Source organism: Parasteatoda tepidariorum, chromosome 1 (assembly GCF_982258835.1).
Source record: "Parasteatoda tepidariorum strain Cologne lab strain chromosome 1, Ptep-v5.0, whole genome shotgun sequence".
NCBI classification, from domain to species: Eukaryota; Metazoa; Arthropoda; class Arachnida; order Araneae; family Theridiidae; genus Parasteatoda; species Parasteatoda tepidariorum.
The window spans coordinates 11,840,629-11,859,201 of NC_141755.1; the positions used below are offsets into that span (position 1 = coordinate 11,840,629).

The following is an 18,573-nucleotide window of genomic DNA, read 5'->3' on the forward strand; positions in this document are numbered from 1 at the left end:
TAATGAGTTCATTCATTATAAAAACAATGGTTTTGTGTTAACAAATACAGCCCCTTTTGATGACCCATTTTAAATGTTTTCTTTTGTTGCAGAATTACTATTGTGTGGTGACGTGCTAACTTAACGTTATAAGTAGTATTTTCCTTCTGATGAAAAAACATTTAATTGTTACGAAAAATTAAATGGCCTTTGTTTTTAGAAAACTTCGTTAAAGTGCCTTTGTGACATAGTCACTCTTGTTTTAAGGTATGATAAACATGTTTTTCCTTTGGTTTTTTTAGGGATGCTAATTAATTATGCGTGATTATATGTGTGCATTTATTTTTTTCCGCAGGGCTTCGTTTGATTTTCTTAAAAAAGCCGGCCAAATGGACTAGTGGTTAGTTTGCTTGACTGTGAAGACAATGGCTGCAGGTTCGAATCCCGCTCAGAGCATGGATGTGGGCGTAACTACCACTATAAATATTAAATACCAAAATCACTAGTATATAAGACACGTTAACTTGATTCCATCAGGAGGTACCTTTTGATAGATGAAGGTTGACAGGGTCGATAAGTGAATCCCCTCAGATGCATCTCTGTGTGTTGTCTCTTGTTGTGTGTGAATGTGACCCACCCTATGTACGGGTATTTGTGACAGTGTGGCGGGGTTAATGCTGCTCGCTTCCGTGACTTTGGTTCACAGGTGCCCACCGGGTAACAATAAAGTCGTAACTCTTCCGGTACCTTCTAAGGCGAAAAACAAAAGTTCAGTGCCTGCCGCTATTAATGAGAAAAAATTTAAAAAGAGTAAATTAAAAATTTTAAAATTAATTATTAAATTGTTTATTTGTAAGTATTCTTGACAAATCAAATTGTATTATTATACTAGCTGAATACCCGTTCTTCGTACGGGGTGAAAAAATAATCAGTAAATCAGTACTGAACAGCACTACAAAATTGTGCACTAAAACTCATACTTAAACTTTGTCACAATCTTACAACTTTTTCTTACACGTAGTTTCAGATGACCTTAGAAATACTTATTTGCTGATGTAGTCCTCCTATGCTATCACAATATCGTTGATCATTCATAACGAATAAAAAATAATTAAGTAGTACTGAACGCGATACTTTTGATTAGAGCTATTAGCTAGAAAATATTACTGAAGTCATCGTTAAAATATTTGATAAAATTGGATTGTCTGTCATTTATTTTAAAACAATGGCTTCCACTAAACCAATGAGAAAATTCCATTTTTTAAATGTCTCTGAATTTAAAAATCGAAAATCCGGCTACGTAATTTGTTTACAATTGTACTCATTTAATTTCATGTTGAATGTCGTATTTTTTAAGTCTACGATTTACCAGTAATCCGGTATACTGACACACACGCACAAATTCTCGATACATTTTTATATTTTATAACTTACTTTTAAAAATAAAACAATGTAGAAGTTAGAGCTAGTGTTTTCTATATTAATTTTTCTACAATATTTAATGTTCAATTTTCAACATTAAGGAATTGGAGCTATGAGGTTTGATAATAAGCATCTATATATATATTTCTTTTACACGGCACCAAAAAAAAGCCTCATTACAACTCCCCGAATGGCAACGTTAGAAAATCGACCAATGATTGCTGCTAAAAATGTCACATGGCAAATTTAGGTGAGGTGGCTTAACATATAGCGCTTTTAAAAACGGAAACAAGAACCAGAGTAAGCATTATCAGGTTGTTCAATTCAGATTCATGCCCTAAAAATATGATAATATTTAATTTAAACTCAATTAGGAATCAATTAATTAATTGAAGTGAGAATGCTTTAAAAGGCCGCTGTTGAATTGATATTTTTCTACTGGGAGCTACCTAAACGCCTAAAAAACGTCTAAGTGTTTGTATTGAATGCATTGAATTTTTTTATATTTCACGTTTATTTATGCATTGAATTTTCACGCTTTAAAATGCAGAATATTAGTGAAGCAATATTTGATAATTTATTTTGCTAATATGTTTCTCATTTAGCTAATGTTTTGATTTTTTCACCATGTACAATCTAAATAGCTAATATACTTTTTTAAAAGACAATAAGAACATTGATAGAATTCATCTACATAAGTACAATACTATGTCTTTGATGATAAAATACTATGTCTTTGATGATAATATACTATGTCTTTGTGCTAGAACATTGTGTTCATTGGCGAGCGAGCGCAGCGAGCCATGGTTCACGACGTGAACCACATAGGATTTTGTAGCAATTCTCGGGGGTTGGCGAGCGTTAGCGAGCAGGGGGCGGAGCCTCCTAGTAAAGTTATAATTTTGGTTTGTGGATCAATCCTCACAAAACTTTATTTTTGTTTTGCCCTCTTTAAACATAATTTTAAACATTATGCCAAAAAAATAAGCCGAAAATGCTTAGATTCATTATTAACAGGTCTGCATTTTAAAACGTTAAACAGATTTAATTCGTAAAAATTTATTTGTAAATTAATTAAAGTATGGAAATTAATTAAAGTATGGAAATTAATTAAAGTATGGAAATTAATTAAAGTTAGTAAGTTAATTAATTAAAGTAAAAACTTATAAGTAAAATAATAAAAATAATTTTTTTTTGCTTTACCCGATAGCTTGGCACTCCAGTAGCCCAATCAGTTAAGAGAACGCTATACCATGAGAGAAACTTTTTATCGCGAATTCTCTTTCTCCTCCTTAAGTAATTTAAAATAAAGAAAAGGTGAGTACAGGAAAATATAGAGTGAGCCATGAAGTGTCAAATAATGAAAATAAATTTTCAAAATATCGAAATAAAAACCAATTATGAGAGATAACTTAGGATTACACAAATTAGAAATTTTCTTCCAATAATTTATTTGTATTTTGATATCTTGAAGAAAAAAAATTTCAGCAATTTAAACTTAATGGCTTACTCTAGGTTTGTCTGAACTAATTTTTCTATACTTTAAATTTTAAATTAGTTATGTAGGTGGAAGAAAATTTCGATGAATGTTTCTCCCATGGTGTGGTGTGCTCTAATGGCGACGCTCACACCACTGGTGGAGAGCTAGGGATTGTGAGTTCGATCCTGGCAGGCCGAATAAACAATCTGGAACGTGTATAAGCAGCAACGTCTGTGTTAAATCAGTTGTGACTATAAGTCCTCTCGTTTGTTGGGGTGTGGAAGTTAGATGAGGAGTACTGTGCACTTCGTCTGAATGGTGTTTAAAATTAAGTGCCACTCTTACCATAGCTGTTAAAAGATTGAGGCCTGAAATGGGTTAAGTCCTTATGCATGGTTGGGTTGTATGATGTTTACCGATGACAATGTTAACGGGTACTTTAAGCAGGTTAATCGTACTACAACCAAACTTTGTTGCAATACCCTTCTCCCAAGACCGGGATAGCCTGGTCGGTAGGGCGCTGGGCCCATATCCAAGAGGTCGTGGGTTCGATCCTCGCCGGCCGAAGACTCCCCGTGTAGTAAATGGTGACTGATGCACGTTAAATCTGTCGAGTCTCAAAGTCCTCCATGTTCCCACAACAAATCAATACCTCTGGGGGTACTGATCCAGGAGTTTCCTTGTCTTCTGGATTGGTTCAAAATTACAAGGCTACGGCGTTGAGCATTAGTAGTCGTAAACCCATGAAATTGGGTCGGCTGTTCAACGAAGGTTATAAAATAAAATAAAATACCCTTCTCCCGACAATACCTAGATTACAATCTTATTGCACATTCCTCAAGAGAATTTGGAAAAGACTTTCGATACATAGTTCCACAACCATCCAGTCTCACGCTGTTGAAAATTATTAACTGGATGATACGATCATAATATTTAATCGAAAGAATCAAGGCTGGAAAAAGTTGCCTAAACGAGAGATTGAGAAGGTGGTAGTAATAAAGTAGAGGCTCAGAGACGAGCTTTTTACTCTAATATTTCTTAAAAATTTGACTAAGTGACACCATTTATATCTCTTACAAAGACTTTATTAATTCCATTTATAAATCTTATCCGACAATGAACCATATTATACCCTTTACACATAAAAGCTGTATGCTTTCTTGCAATCCAAAAATCAGATCCTCTAATCATCTTGAATTCACAAATGCTCCAAACTAAATCAATAGTTAATCTTTGAAGATAATCTTATGTTTATAAAGACTATGATATTAATTGGTACCTAATGTATTAAAATAGGTTAATCATCCAAATTATAACAAATTGCCTCTCTTTAGTGAAGATGGTTCTACAATTGAGAGCAATGAACTTTAAGGGCAACATAAGGCTATTTTCGGAAAGCTCTGTCGTCACATTAAATAACATGATATTGCGTATAGTATGCTACTTTTTTGAATTTGTAACAGTTACTTATGGCTGTTAGGTCAAGTTTTGGCTGTAAGTCGGCGTCCTCTGTGCTAATTATGAGAATGGGCAAAATGTCAATATAAGGAGATAGATTTTTAGAGAAATGAAATAATTTGTGATCGAATTTTTAATTTCTGTTAAAGGTACTCCTACCTTGTCTGTGTTTGTAAAATTTTGATGAAACTGAGATTCTTCTAGGTAGAATTCACTTAGTTATTGAATAGAGTGTTATGGTAAAGACAAAGAGGTGAAGAACCATTCCCATCTGGGTAGAAAATTCTAGTCAAATTGACAATTTTAAAAGAGTTTAATAATTTTTTCAAACATTTAATCCATCTGTCAGTTCTAAAGCTTAGACAATTAGGCACCTGCAACTCGAAACGAAGTGAATTAATTATGCTTCACAATGGGATTTAAATCATATTTAATTGGATACCTGAAAGCGACGTCTAGCGTATGTGTCACGCCTGATTGGCTTCTGAATTGACTAATGCCACTAAGGGTCCTATACTAATTCAGGGCCTCTAAATGCCACGATTTACCTACGATGACGTCACTTGCTGATATTCAGTTGTATACGGTACACGTAGTTTAAAGTTTTGCTTTAAAATTGAGGCAATCAAATTTAGCTTTTTTATTTTTCTTGATGAAAAAATTTCGAAAAACAAACTTATGAACGAGAAACATAAGACTAAGAATTATAAGACCAACACTAGCATTGTGAGCAGCATAACTACAAAACCATGTTATAAAATACTGTAGGAAAGCGTTGACATCACGTTTCTCTAATTGTATGAGTCTGGATAGTTGTGGATCCAGTTATTGGAATGCTTCTCAAACTTCTCCAAACTAACAGTATAACATCCTTACTTTTCCTTTTCTTTAATAACAATTATGAAAGATAGCTGTGTATTTAATTTATGAACCTTTATGTTGTTTATAAATAAACTTAGATTCTATTAACTAATCTCAACTGAATTTTTCGCAATTTCTTAACTCGGTTTTTGTTATCGAACAGCACACAAAAGAAAATAACCTACGAAATAAATGCTTTAAATCTTAATTATTTTTCTATGAGCTGCATAAAGACTGTCATTAACGGTTCATTAATATTTTTTCGCTGGAAACTACAAAATTTAAGTTTTTGATTTGACGTTCTTTCAGTGAGAGTAGATACAAGAAGAGAGACCATTTGTTTCTACATAATTTAGAACCTTTTTGAAGAGAATTATTGTATAACAGCATTTCTAATTTCTCTGAACGGGAAAAATTTGTGGAAAACAAAACTTTGGGGAAAAACTGGAATAAAATGCTGTTTACTGGAATAGTTTGAGGCTATAAAATTTTACCACCTCTGCTTTTGGTTCGCATTAATATTGAAGTAATTAAGTGTATATTTTCATATACTTTATCTAAATGGTGCTCATTTCAACTTATGCGTATGATTTTGTGTGACAGTTTATTATCTGTGTTTTACAGGTGTCTCAATTTAATGTCCTCTCAGGTAAGTAGCTACAAATAGCAGGCAGTTAGGGGCCGTTTTCATAGATAGCCGGGAAAGTAATTCATCGTCTGCTGAAAAGTCTGAAGTTAGGTTTTTTTTTATGTGGCAGCGCCGCAGAGCACATTAAGATAGCAATGGCTAGAAAGGGGAGGGGGAACATTTTGTACTATCTTCGGATGATAAAACTTCCCTGTTATTTGCTGTGTAAAAACCAAAACACCTATTTCGTTCACGAGTTTGATTGAATAGCTTCCGTTGCGTCACTTCCGGCCTTATCAGTTCTCCGCTACTTTTTGACAAGAGGTGGCGGTAGCTAATGACTGATGGCTGCCATTGCCAAACCGACAATTAAAAATACAGTGGATTGAAAAATCATTGTGAGGTGCGACGTTCTTTCTATTGTATGATTTCCCGGAGCCTGGGTTATTTTTCTTAATGGTCTTATGCCCCCAAATTACCTCAATTACCAGATGGGGAGGGACGGGATAACTTTGCTATTTTACGATGAAAACGATATCCCACTACCTATAATCGATTATTTTACTTACTTTGCAGACGATTTTGCTTGGTCGGAAAAGAATAAAAAGTTTTACCGTTTATAATAAAGGTGTTTCTAATTGTTCTAACGAGTCAAAGAATTACTTTTGCTCTGAATCCTGATCAATATTGGAAAAGGAATTTTAAGGCTAGAAATTACCGATGACAATGAGAAGATTTTCGCCAAATAGTGCACGGCTCTACTTATTCTTTTTACGCCGAAGACATTGATCAATTCACTTCATTCAGGAGGAAGGAGAAAACTTTGTGAAATGGAAACAATCATTTTTACAAGTTATAATATTTATATTCAGACGCGTTTAAAGTAGATTTTTAACGATACGATAAAACTTTTTTTTTAAACGAAACTTAACAATTTTTTTTTAAAATTCTTATCGAAACGAAAATCAGCAATAAATTTAGAATTGAAAAAATTAAAGGTAAAACAAGCTAGCTGTTAGCCAAGGTGAAGCATGCAAATTAAATACTTTAAATTATTAAAAAATTTGTATACCTAAAACAATATTTGTGAATTTACAATTTTAGAGCATGGGACAATAACTTACAATAAATTAGAAAAACTTTTCTGGCGAAAAACATGGCAGTTTACAATTTTATAATATGCTTCTGTGCATTGCAGTGTTATCTACTAGCAATTTCAAAAACTTGTATAGTATAAATTTAGAATTAATAATAAGGAAGAGTTTGATATAAAAATATCACTTTTTGAAAAGTGTGGCTTGTTTTCATAATTGTATTCCTAATAAAAAGGGAAATGGATCTTAGATAAAATTTTGAAGCTTGTAAAAATTTTTAAGAAAAAGGCATTTAAGGAACTTTTATGTAACATTGAAAATAACTTGATTATCTGTACGATTATAAAGAAACTCGGTGGCTGACTGGTAGCGCTGCCGTGCCACCGGTCCTGGGTTCGATCTTCTGGCCGGGCAAGGTTGACTCAGCCTTTCATCCCTTCAGTGGGTTTATAAATGAGTACCAAGCATGCTTGGGAACTAAACACTGGGGGTTCCGAGTTCGGCTGACCACCTAGCAGGAATATCTGCTCTTGCACCCCAGAACCCAAGGGCAAGAAAACTGAGATGGACACAGTATGCCTTGGCCCTGTGTGAGCTGTCGCGCCACTGAGTTTAGTTTTCTTTAGTACGATTATAAAATATAATTGTAATAAATAATTTCTGCTGTATCAAGGAGATGAGGAAGAAAAATAAGTTTTATAGAGCAATAAACCTTGCTAACGCAATTTGAAGAATTCAGTGTAGGTCAATGTAACATTTTTAATCAGAGAAATTCTGTACATGGCACTCCATTAGGTCTTAAAAATACAGATATAATTTCTAGAACATGTGAATGAATAAATTGGATACAATAAGATTAAATACTTGATGAACTTACCCTACAGTGTCCTTAGGAAATAGCGCTACACATAAATTTAAGATACCAGTATGTTTGAATGAATGTTTTGAATCATTCTGATTAAGAATTCAAATCTTTTATTTTTGCTTTAGTATTCGGTTCATTAAAAACTGAAATACTTTGCATTGACTTAATACAATATTTCAATCAAAAATAATTTAATCAAACAATAAGTTTATCAGAAATTTAAGATACAAGAAAAGTCTTAATCTCAATAAAATTTATCATACAAACATTTAGCAATTTGAATCATTCTTTTTCATGTATGCTGTTCTATAACTTTCTTTTGGTTGGTGTGTTCTTCGATTTGGATGGTTTTGCATTCTTCGGACTTCTGTAGACAGCACCACTGCGTGTTTTGCTCTCACTAAAGTTGATGTCAACACTGCTAAACACTTTTCCACTGCGAGTTTTACATTCAACAATTTGCTTCTTGGAATATATTGCAGAAACATTTACCTAAACAAAATTAATGCAGCACATTAAAATAAAAAACTTCTTAGCTGCTCCTTCTTAAAAGGTGCTTTGATACGTATCAAACGGGAACTAATAAAAAAGAAATACAGATGAACTGATCTATATTAAAATGAGACAAAGATAAAATAACAAAAAAAACTCACCTATTTTTGACTGAAATTCTATGAATTTCACAATAATACTTAAATATAACCACACAATACACCTTTCCTTTTAGACTTTCCTTAAAATCTCATATGTTGGTACTATTGATCAATTTTACAATACCGATGAAAAAATATGAAGAGGCACCCCACGTGCAACGTAATCTCGACATCTTGTTTCCTATTCCCAGAAAACCAAAAAATGGTTTACTCCTTCCTCGTGTCTTCAGAATCATGGAAAAATATCTATAAAAGCATTAGAACAACAAAACGTCAACCTACGCCGAAGGGAGAGCGAGAGACACTCACAACTCTACTTCAAGTTGTAGTTAGTTCAAGTTCAGGGAAAAATAGTCTGTTGCCAACCGAAATAAGGTATACTGATGGTGAAAATGCAGTTCATACTCGTGACTTTACTTCTTCAGTCTTAATGTGGGCATTGGATTAAGAGTTTAGCCCCAAGGACTTTCATTAAGTTACATAGGTAGATACTTTATTTACATCGAACTAGAGTTGCACAATGGGCTACTGGCGATGGTCTGGGAAACATCCCTGAAGATGATCCGGAGACATACCATCGAAATTTCGATCCTCTGCAGAGATGACCCTCCTGCTTTGGTAGTCCGACGACCTGAGCACAAAGTCGAGCACTTTACGGTAAAACAGTTTAACGAGGACCGATACAGCTCACCTCGGTCTCTACGCAGGCTGATCCAAGTGGTCACCCACCCGCTTACTGACCGCAGCCAATGATGCTTAGGTGTTCTACTGGGAACCGTGTCTTTACTATCAGTCCACTGCGTAACGAGCGTTCATTAAAGATTGTGATGTTAAATATAGTTCAATAATGCTTGGAATTGTCTTGAGAGAAAACGCATCTAAGTGTTACATTGTGAATTTTAAATGTTGGACCCTTCACAGTTCACTGCTTGTGTGAAGGGCTGAGTGCTCCAACTTTTTCTTAGTTTTTTTTTTCCTAACTGAAGAACTTGTTGCAATAGGGTTTTCTAAATGTTGTCTTTTTGCATCAGACTGTCCCTTAGTATAGTTCTTAGACAGGCACTTTGCAAGTTTTAGGAACTTTGGAATCATGGACAACAAAGTGGTCGACCACCTGCACTTAATGACTGAGACGGTCGACGTGTACATAGAATTGTCAGAATAAATGACAAGTAATTTCACGTGAAATAACAGCAGGCATTAAGGCGGAACATGAAACGAACGCGTCCATTATAACAGTGCAACAAAATTTGGCTGTAATGGGATATGGCAGCAGAAAATCGACTTGAGTGCTTTAACTAACAGTACGACATCTTGTCCATTGACCATTTTGGTTGGACCCTAGACAGCTGGAAAACTGTAGCTTGGTCAGATGAGTCACAATTACATCTGGTCAGAGCTGATGGAAGTGTTCGATTGTGGCACAGGCACCACGAATTAATGGACCCAAGTTGTAAACAAGGCACTATGCAGTCTGATGGTGGCTCTATAATGATGTGGGCTGCTTTTTCACGACGTGGACTGCGTCCAATGGTTTGATTGCACCAATCATTGACTGGAAATGGTTTTATTCAATTACTTGGAGACCACTTGCAGCCGTTCACGGATTTCATGTACCCGAACAACGATGGAACTTTTATGGATGACTAGGTGGCATGTTACCGGGCCTTAATTATTCTAATTTGAAGAACATTCTGGACATTTCCAGTGAATGATTTGGCCACCTAGATCATCTGGCATGAATCCCATCGAACTTTTATGAGATATAATCAAAATGTCAATTCGTGCACGAATTCCTTCACCCGCAACACATCTATTGAGGCTGTAGGGCTGAGTATTCCAGCAAGAGGCTTCCAACTTCCTGTTATCACGTCTAGTTGCAACAGTTCGTTGAGTTAAAGGAAGTCCAACACTATATTAAAAAGTATCCCATGACTTTCTCACCTCAGCCTATTACAACAGCGCCTATTACCACAACACTAGTAGTACCTAACATACAAATATAATTACCTAATATAGTAATAGTAATAGGGATTTATGATCCCCCATTAAGCAGTTGAGGAATAATATTTTGTACCAAAATTTACTTTTTACGTGAATTTACTGTCACCCTGAATATAATGTTATTACTGCAAGATGAAACTTTAGTTTTGTTATTTTTTAATTCACTACAGATTTCATCATTGAAGATAATGTCTGACCAGATATTAGAGAATTCCGTTCCGAGGATTTCTACTTACTTCATCCTTTTGATCAGAGTTGTCTTGAATATCCACATTTTGATTATCACCATTGAAACTTATGCCTGCACTCTGCAAATCTAAATGCACAAGGTGAAGATCATTCAGATTTGCCTCCCTTGAACCTGATATCTGCCTGATTTCATTTAATGGGTCTTCTAAAGGAGCAAAGCAATCGCCATTCTGATTCTGTATAGAAGCATTCTGAAGGCCGGCGCCATTCCATCTGAAGGAAACAACAAACTGCCAGTATAATGTATATGTATTTGTTGAAAATTGTATATGTTGTTCTATATGTTGAAATGTGTATTTGGGGGGGGGGGGTCCTGATTTAATATCACGTGATTCAGCGTCAACACCTCTCTTAAAAAATGAACTAAAAGTGTTCCCTCTGTAAACGAATGACCGAACCAAGTCGATTTGTAACGTTTTTAGTCTGATTTATGAATGGAGAACTGTCAGGTCGTTGAGCTTTTGCAACAGAATATAAGATCGGACGAAGTTCATTTACAACCCTGTTTTGGTTAATTGCCAACACTCAATTAAATAAGTAGGCAATCACGGTGAATTTAAAAGGTGTCTAGGGTGTTCTGATTTTGGTCATCCTGTTTCGTGCTCTTTAAGTGGAAGTTTAAGGGCACGTAAAGATTTCTAAACTCAGTCTAATATGTCAGAAAAATATGTCTAAACTCAGTACAGTAGCTGATCTTCGGACGCTCTGCATAGTTGGAATTCTAATCAAAAATTTGAGTTTTCAACTGTTAAAATTATTTACCGAATCTCTTCCACCGAACTTGATTTTTGGGAGACATTCCATACTTTGAAAAATTCTTATAATTTAGCTAATGATCTTTCAAGCATTCTACCATTTCTCAATATTTGATATTCTATTCAAATTTAATCTGTTGGACACTGAGGTTCCTGCCAAATCCTCTCATGCCTGTTTCTTATCTCCCTTTTTTATTACCTTATTCAAACTTGTTACTCTGTCTCTATTGGCATCACTGGCTGCATCAGTGTGCGGGTGGGTGACCACTTGGATCAGTCTGCGTAGGGATGTGTGCGGTATTGGTCCTCGTTAAACTGTTCTACCGTAAAGTGCTCTACTTCGCGTGCAGGTCGTCGGGCTACCGAAGTGGGGGGTGCCATCCCCTCTGCAGAGGATCAAAATTTTGATGGCATGTCTTCGGATCATCCTCAGGGATGTTTTCCAGACCGTCGCCAATAGCCCATTGTGCAGCTCTAGTGCGACGTAAATTAACTACAATAACAACAACTGTCTCTATTGGTTAAAAAACTTAGCACTTGTTTGTCTCTTTACTTTTTTCCCATCGCTTGGTGTTTAGACACTGAGGAAGACTCTTGTTTATAGAATGTCTATTTCTGTACTTTGATTTGTGCTTTATTTATGATTTTTTTAGTCTACATAGCACAAAATGGACCCTATCCTTTTTATAGAATCTCTATAATACTTTATAATTTTTAACTCAATTTCTTAATTTAAAACTTTTAAAACCGTTAAACTCTGATGTGCATGACTTCAATCTCACCCTGTACCATATAATGTGCAATGATTTGAAAACTATTCAGTCTGTTTTTTTTTTTTTTTTTTTTTTTTTTGCGAGCTGTAAATACCAGAATTAATGTCAACACCATCTCTAAACAAAAGTAAATAAGTTTATTTTACACGAATAGAATCAGATACTATTTATAAAAACCTTTCTTTAAAAGAAATTGGATCAAGCAAAACTTTCAAAAGATTCTGGAATTATAAATTCACAAATACAACTAACAACGCATGCTTTCATTAAAATACCTAAAAAAGAACAAAAATTAAACTTTTAGGCTCATTTCTTAAAATTAATTCAAATGTCCTCAGAACTTTTTTCCCCTAAGCTCGTTAATTATTGTGCTAAAATTATTGTGATATACTAAGAAAAGCTATCATTCGGCGTTACTATTATACATAGCAGCAAATATGCACAAAATATCGTGAGAAGCAAACATCTGGACAGAAACTTACCCGGACAAAATATCATGGTATAAGATATCCTGTGAACCCAAACAGTTTGTGTCAGAATATCACAAGAATTAAATATCGTGGGATTTAATATCACATGGCCCAAATAGCGTGGGACTTAATATCACGAGGATTTTATATCGTTAGACTTAATATCACATAGTTCAAACATAGTGAGACTTAATAAAAAATGGACTAAATACCATTTGGTGGAATATTGCATGGAAAAAACATCATTGATCAAAAATTCGTGCAGATAAAGTGTCGAGTAATAAAATCTAGTAAGGGCCAAATTTTGAAAAGTTTAACATAGTATTCATTGTAGCATTTCATTCCAGCATTTCTTCATATTTTATCAAAAAATGTACATTGCAGATAAATCGCTAACGGGATAACACATTTTTAATATAAACTGTTAATGGGAAAAAATGGGTACTTATCACTTAAAGGAGGCAGTAAAGAATTACCATGCTATTATTGACGCCAGTATTTATTAACTAACTGTCGTGGTAGGTAAAACTTGTATTGTTTTAATAAATAATATATGCCGGTGTAATGGGTTCACAATACCTTAATATCGGTACATAATATAAGTACGTATTCTAAGTGCTGCGATAATAAATTTACACATCCCGTTTTACGGAAAAGTACCAAAAAAAAAATGCTTACTATATAGAGGAGAATGAATTTACTGTAAAAGAAAAATGCTTACCTATATGAGCATACATAAGTCCAAAATTTTAAGCCATCATTATAAATTACTAACAACATCAAGAGTGTTAACATGTATGTAAGCGATGTTTTGAAGCTTTCAAGTTTGAGGACATTTGATTCAAACCAGTTGAAAACAATAAAAGAAGAACCAACCTAGAGATAAAAATATATAAATTTTTATATTTCACATTAGATTCTGTATGACCCCTTTCATAAGATTTCAAGTTATTACGTCAGTTCGGGATGAATTGCTCATGCGCCGGTGAAAAAATATCAAACTTACGTAAGAGGAAATAAGAGATTTTGCAAAAATTCGCAAGTTAAAAAGCCTAACGTAGTGGAATATCATTTTAACTTTGATCACAAAATCAAAACAATCATTTACAATGGACGTAAACTATCTCTGGTACTTACGTATTAACGCCACAGCAGCTACAGATTTGGCAGTTTTTAAGTGCCGCCAATCTACACCTAAAATTTTTGCTACAAATCATAAAATAAAGCACTTTATTTAAAATCAAAGTAGTCAATCGGATTTCGGTGGAAAATGGGCCGATATAGAGTTTAACATAGATTTAAAACAGTCTCTATTTTCTTTCACCTGATGCTGTCGCCATATGAACTCTGATAAATAAGATTCCAAATGATGTCTCGCTGTCCCCCTATGTCTCTTGTTCCACCATTTAGCACTGCCCCACATTCTCTCAACTGTTTGTGTATGAACTCCTGTATCAGGATCAATAAAATTGTATTTGTGATTAACTATAGCATGTAGGAATCCTTCTATTTCTATTGTCTTTGTTTGGTAACTTTTCCAACTGTCAGAATAAATTGTGCTACCATCTGCAATGTTTTCAAGAATTTTATCAAGAAGGGTAGAGTCAGTTCTATTAGGACAACAAACGAATCTTTTGCTTCTCTACACGTACCACCAAACACCCACTGTTCGGGTAATATTCGACCACATTACGTTTAGTAAACAAATTTTCATCAATTTCCATAATGCAATCTGGCGAATGCAGTTTGACTTATTCTCCATATCCAGGACGTATAATTCCCACATGTTCCAATCTATAACAGTTTTATCCGATAAATCATGTTGTTCACAAAATTTAATCGACATCAACTCCTCACACCAGCAGTATATGAATCTCAAAGCTGAACAAAATGGAATTCTGCTTCCCTCAAACCAGTTGTTTTTTCTAAGTCCCACTTGCTGATCACACTGTCTTAAATTACATTTCCAAAACGTACGTTTACCAAAATAAAGTTTCGTGTCATAGGAATTGGTAAGGTATTTCGCTCCTAAAAAAATAAAATTGCATCTTGTTCTGTTTTTGACAAATCCCAGAAACGAATTTTAGTAGCACTAAAAAACGGCTTCAAAAATCAGCAAGCAACAAGGCATCCAAAAGATAACTGCGCGCGAACAATGGGGTTGCTGTGTGCGAACAATAGGATTGCTCTTTATTGTCGCATAAGCGCAACTTCTGCTGCGGTGGCGTTAGCAAGTAAGTACCCTATCTCTTTAAAGCTTTGTCATACGATTCAAGATGCTTGATTGTTCTATGAGCAAAAAAATTAGGTAGATCATAGATTTAGTTAAATTAAACGATGAAGAATGCAGATTACTATTATTATTATTAATAATAATATTTAAAAACATATATTATTGAACTTAATATTATTGAACTCAATTATTTAACTTCTTTTAACTAAATTGGACATTTAAAATATTTATAATTTACAATTTTAAGATATCGAAAATATATCTAGTTTCTCATGGAACTAATGTTATTAGGCAACCATAGTATTAAACAAAAACCAATAATGTCATTGTTTTACTGAATCAACCAATTGTAATATCACACGATTCATTTCTAAATTTCATCAATACCAAATTCCCATTCCATGTTCATGTAAACAAAACAAAATCAAAACTATCTTAAACAAAAACAACATTTAACATCTATAATCAGTGTGCTTACAGCTTTGTCTTTGTAGCGTAAATCTCGCCAACATAACGTAAAGATACGTTGAATCTAAAATAAACTCGAGCATGCGCAGTTGCTTCAATCTTACATGCGGAAGCTGGCGTAAAAATGCGAAATCTCTCTAATAGTTGCGCAAATTCGTGTAAGCTAGGTACCACACGAAAATCCATGTCAGATCGGGAGAATAAATGATCTCAGTCTTTTGGAGACAACAAAACAGTAGCACATGAGAAACTGAAGCAAAAAGCAAAAGAGAAAGAAAGGGGCACATTTAAAATGTAAAATTCATTGTCACTTCTAGGTAAGCCACAGTACTTTTTTAAAAAAATTATTGGGTATTTTTCCGTTAACCGGGCCCAAGCGAAAAATCGCCAAATAATGTCGAATTCCGCCAAATTTCTTACAACTATAAGGGAACTGTTAGTTCGGGGCCGTTTGGAGTCGTGCTTAGCTGAATTTGAGTGGAGACGAGGAGTAAACGATCCATTTGAGCAAATTCTCAAGAACATCACCGTATTCTGGAAAAACAAATTATTATAAGCATTCTTTTTAGGTAAAACTGTTTTGTTTACAATTCATTAATATTTGTTTATAGTTGAACTTGTATTGTTTACTATTAATAAATATTTGTTTATAGTTGAATTTTTTCGACTTTTATTCCGCTAACTGTTTTGTCATTCGCTTCGCTTGGCGACTGGGCTCGCGTTTGGTTCATAATTGGCAACATTTGCTCCCGACTTACAAAAAAAGTACCATTTATTTTTTGTACAAGAACCGGGCTGTGTCACTTTGATGCTTTGGCGATTGTAGTTGGTGTGATCGGAATTCAGTACGACAATGTCCCCCAAAAAGAGTCCATCAGGATCACACATCTTGGCATCCAGTAAGATTCTAGATTTTTTTATTGCAGTATGAAAGAGATGGCGAGTTGCTTCTGCGTAACTCAGTGAAAAGATTAACATCCATATCGGAAAAAGTCCAATGCACATCCAAGTCCAATACACGTATTAATAACGTTGTTAGAGTAGCAAATATAAATATGAAACAATTGGAAGACTGGAGGGTAATAGAATCAGTCACATTTTCTAATTGCTTAAAAGAGTAATTGTTGTGTAAGGTAGGTTGTGGCTAAAAACACCACGATTTCCTAGTACGAAAGTAAACTTTCTGAACATTTTCCTACCTTGGGAAATTTCCCGAAATGTCCTAAAGCAAATTTTCGTTAATCAGTTTCCCAGTTACCTGACATTTGGGAAATTTCTAGTGTAAATACTGAAAACTTAACAATCTGAGGAAAGAGCTTCGAATAAAAATTTCCCAGTGGTTAAAATGTAACTTATCCCTATATTTCTCGAAAGCCTTTAATTATTGTAATTCAAAAATTTATTTATCTATATTCTTCATATTGGAGGCTATGAAGTAAGTTTACAATGTACACACGGGACTTGATTTTATCAACGAAATCAGCGTTTACTTACGTAAAGAACTGCTTCGTTTAGCTTTTCATCTTGTTTTTTCATTAGTTTCACGAATGTTGTAAATTTTAGAATTGCAGTTGTTAACAAAAACGTGAAAAAAGTTTTCATAACTCCATTCATAATCATCAAAATGAGAGGGAAATAATTATTAAAGCCTGACCGTAATAAGAAATTAATATCACCATAGTCCTTGTATGCAGTCGGAAATTCAACGAAAATAAAAAAAGAAATTGTAATGAAAAACACTTTCATAAGAAAGTCGTCCCGGCTGTACAGGCTCCTGCTCTGCTCTGAAAAATAAAAAGATGGTTCGTTATATAAGGCCATATTTCATGCCTTGAAATTCTGAAATTTATTTGCGTTTCACCTAAAGTTTTAAAGCTATTGAGTTTGAAATTTACTTTATGACTTAACTATAGAAAAATCTACTTTTGTCAGCCTCTTTTTTTTGCTATGAATCATTTTAAAGAATAATTTTTAATCTTATGACCTAATCTTTGTAATTGGGTACTTACCTTTCAAGAAGAAGATCTCACATAACCGCACATGTGAACTATGACGTCAGCGCCAGCTGATCGCTTATAAGCAAAATTTTGTATTAAAGTTGAGTTAAGTTTCTTTACATAGGCTAGAATGTTAATTAACGTGAAGTTAATTAAATACAGTACCGTGTCACACATCGAATTAATTGAAATATAATTCTTTCACCTCTACATCTCTTACTTAACTTAGATTTATTATTTATTCGTGTATTTTATTATAATCATGGCATATTTTTGTTTTGTATACATGGCAACTTCGATGCATAATTTGTTTTGTTATGTTCCACATGGCCTTGTGCTTGTCTTTGTTTAAAGTTGGAAATAAAAAAAGAAGAATTGAAATCTTTGTGTACTAATATAGAATGTATCACTTAAGAGAATTGATGCTTGACAAGCTTGACTTACTCAGAATGGAAAAAAAAGCTGCTAACAAAAACAAATGCCACGTTTCAACAACCAATCAGGATCGAAATACCCCCACTACGTCACTTGCAGGCATCCTATTAGTGAGCAATTGGATACCTGCAAGTGACGTCATGCATGGGTGTCGAACCTGATTGGCTGCTGACGATTCACCAGTCAATCAGGTTCGACACCCATGCGAGACATCGCTTGCAGGTACCTAATTAACTTAAATCGGAAAACTGATTCGGCGTGATAGTAAACCAAGCCTGATAGCTGTAACATTAACGCGCCGTCTTGTTTATGCACATCAAGCTAATTTCAGCGGCATTCTTCTTCTCGAATTGCAGGTACCCAATTAATAACTTTTAATAAAAAAAATTTATGTTTTATTTTACGAAATTAAACCGTTGGGTACCTGCAATCCGAAATGAGCAGTTGAAACCCTATGGTTGGGGCAAATTACACGTCTGTGCTGCTTTTGTTAACATTAACGCCTTTAGGCTTGCTTTAATATCATCCTGAATCAATTTTCGGATCAGATTTAATTGAATACCTCGAGCGACATCACGTGTGTGGTTAATCTGATTAGTTACTATACCGTGGCATAAACAAATACCTAAATTTACCCACGCGTGTCATCGCTTAATAGAGTTTGAGGCAAAGCTTTTATTTATTTGATTTAGCACAATCAGAATGCACAATTTTTTTCTTCTTTTTTTGGATTTTACTCTTTTATTAAC

General features: G+C 34.3%; 1 long non-coding RNA gene across 3 annotated transcripts in view; it reads right to left on the bottom strand.

Moving 5' to 3' along the window:
* Window positions 1-7,880: 7,880 nt before the first annotated feature.
* LOC122269357 (uncharacterized) overlaps window positions 7,881-18,573 on the bottom strand; it is a 53,299-nt gene continuing 42,606 nt past the window's right edge. For 2 of the 3 annotated variants that reach the window (XR_015432547.1, XR_015432548.1), the window contains exons 2-4: window positions 13,413-13,567; window positions 10,681-10,906; window positions 7,881-8,279 (exon numbers count right to left, since the gene is read on the bottom strand). This is a non-coding gene — a long non-coding RNA (uncharacterized LOC122269357). Of the gene's footprint in view, window positions 8,280-10,680; window positions 10,907-13,412; window positions 13,568-16,886; window positions 17,245-18,573 lie in introns of those variants that run through there. The other variant, XR_015432545.1, reaches the window with a different exon arrangement.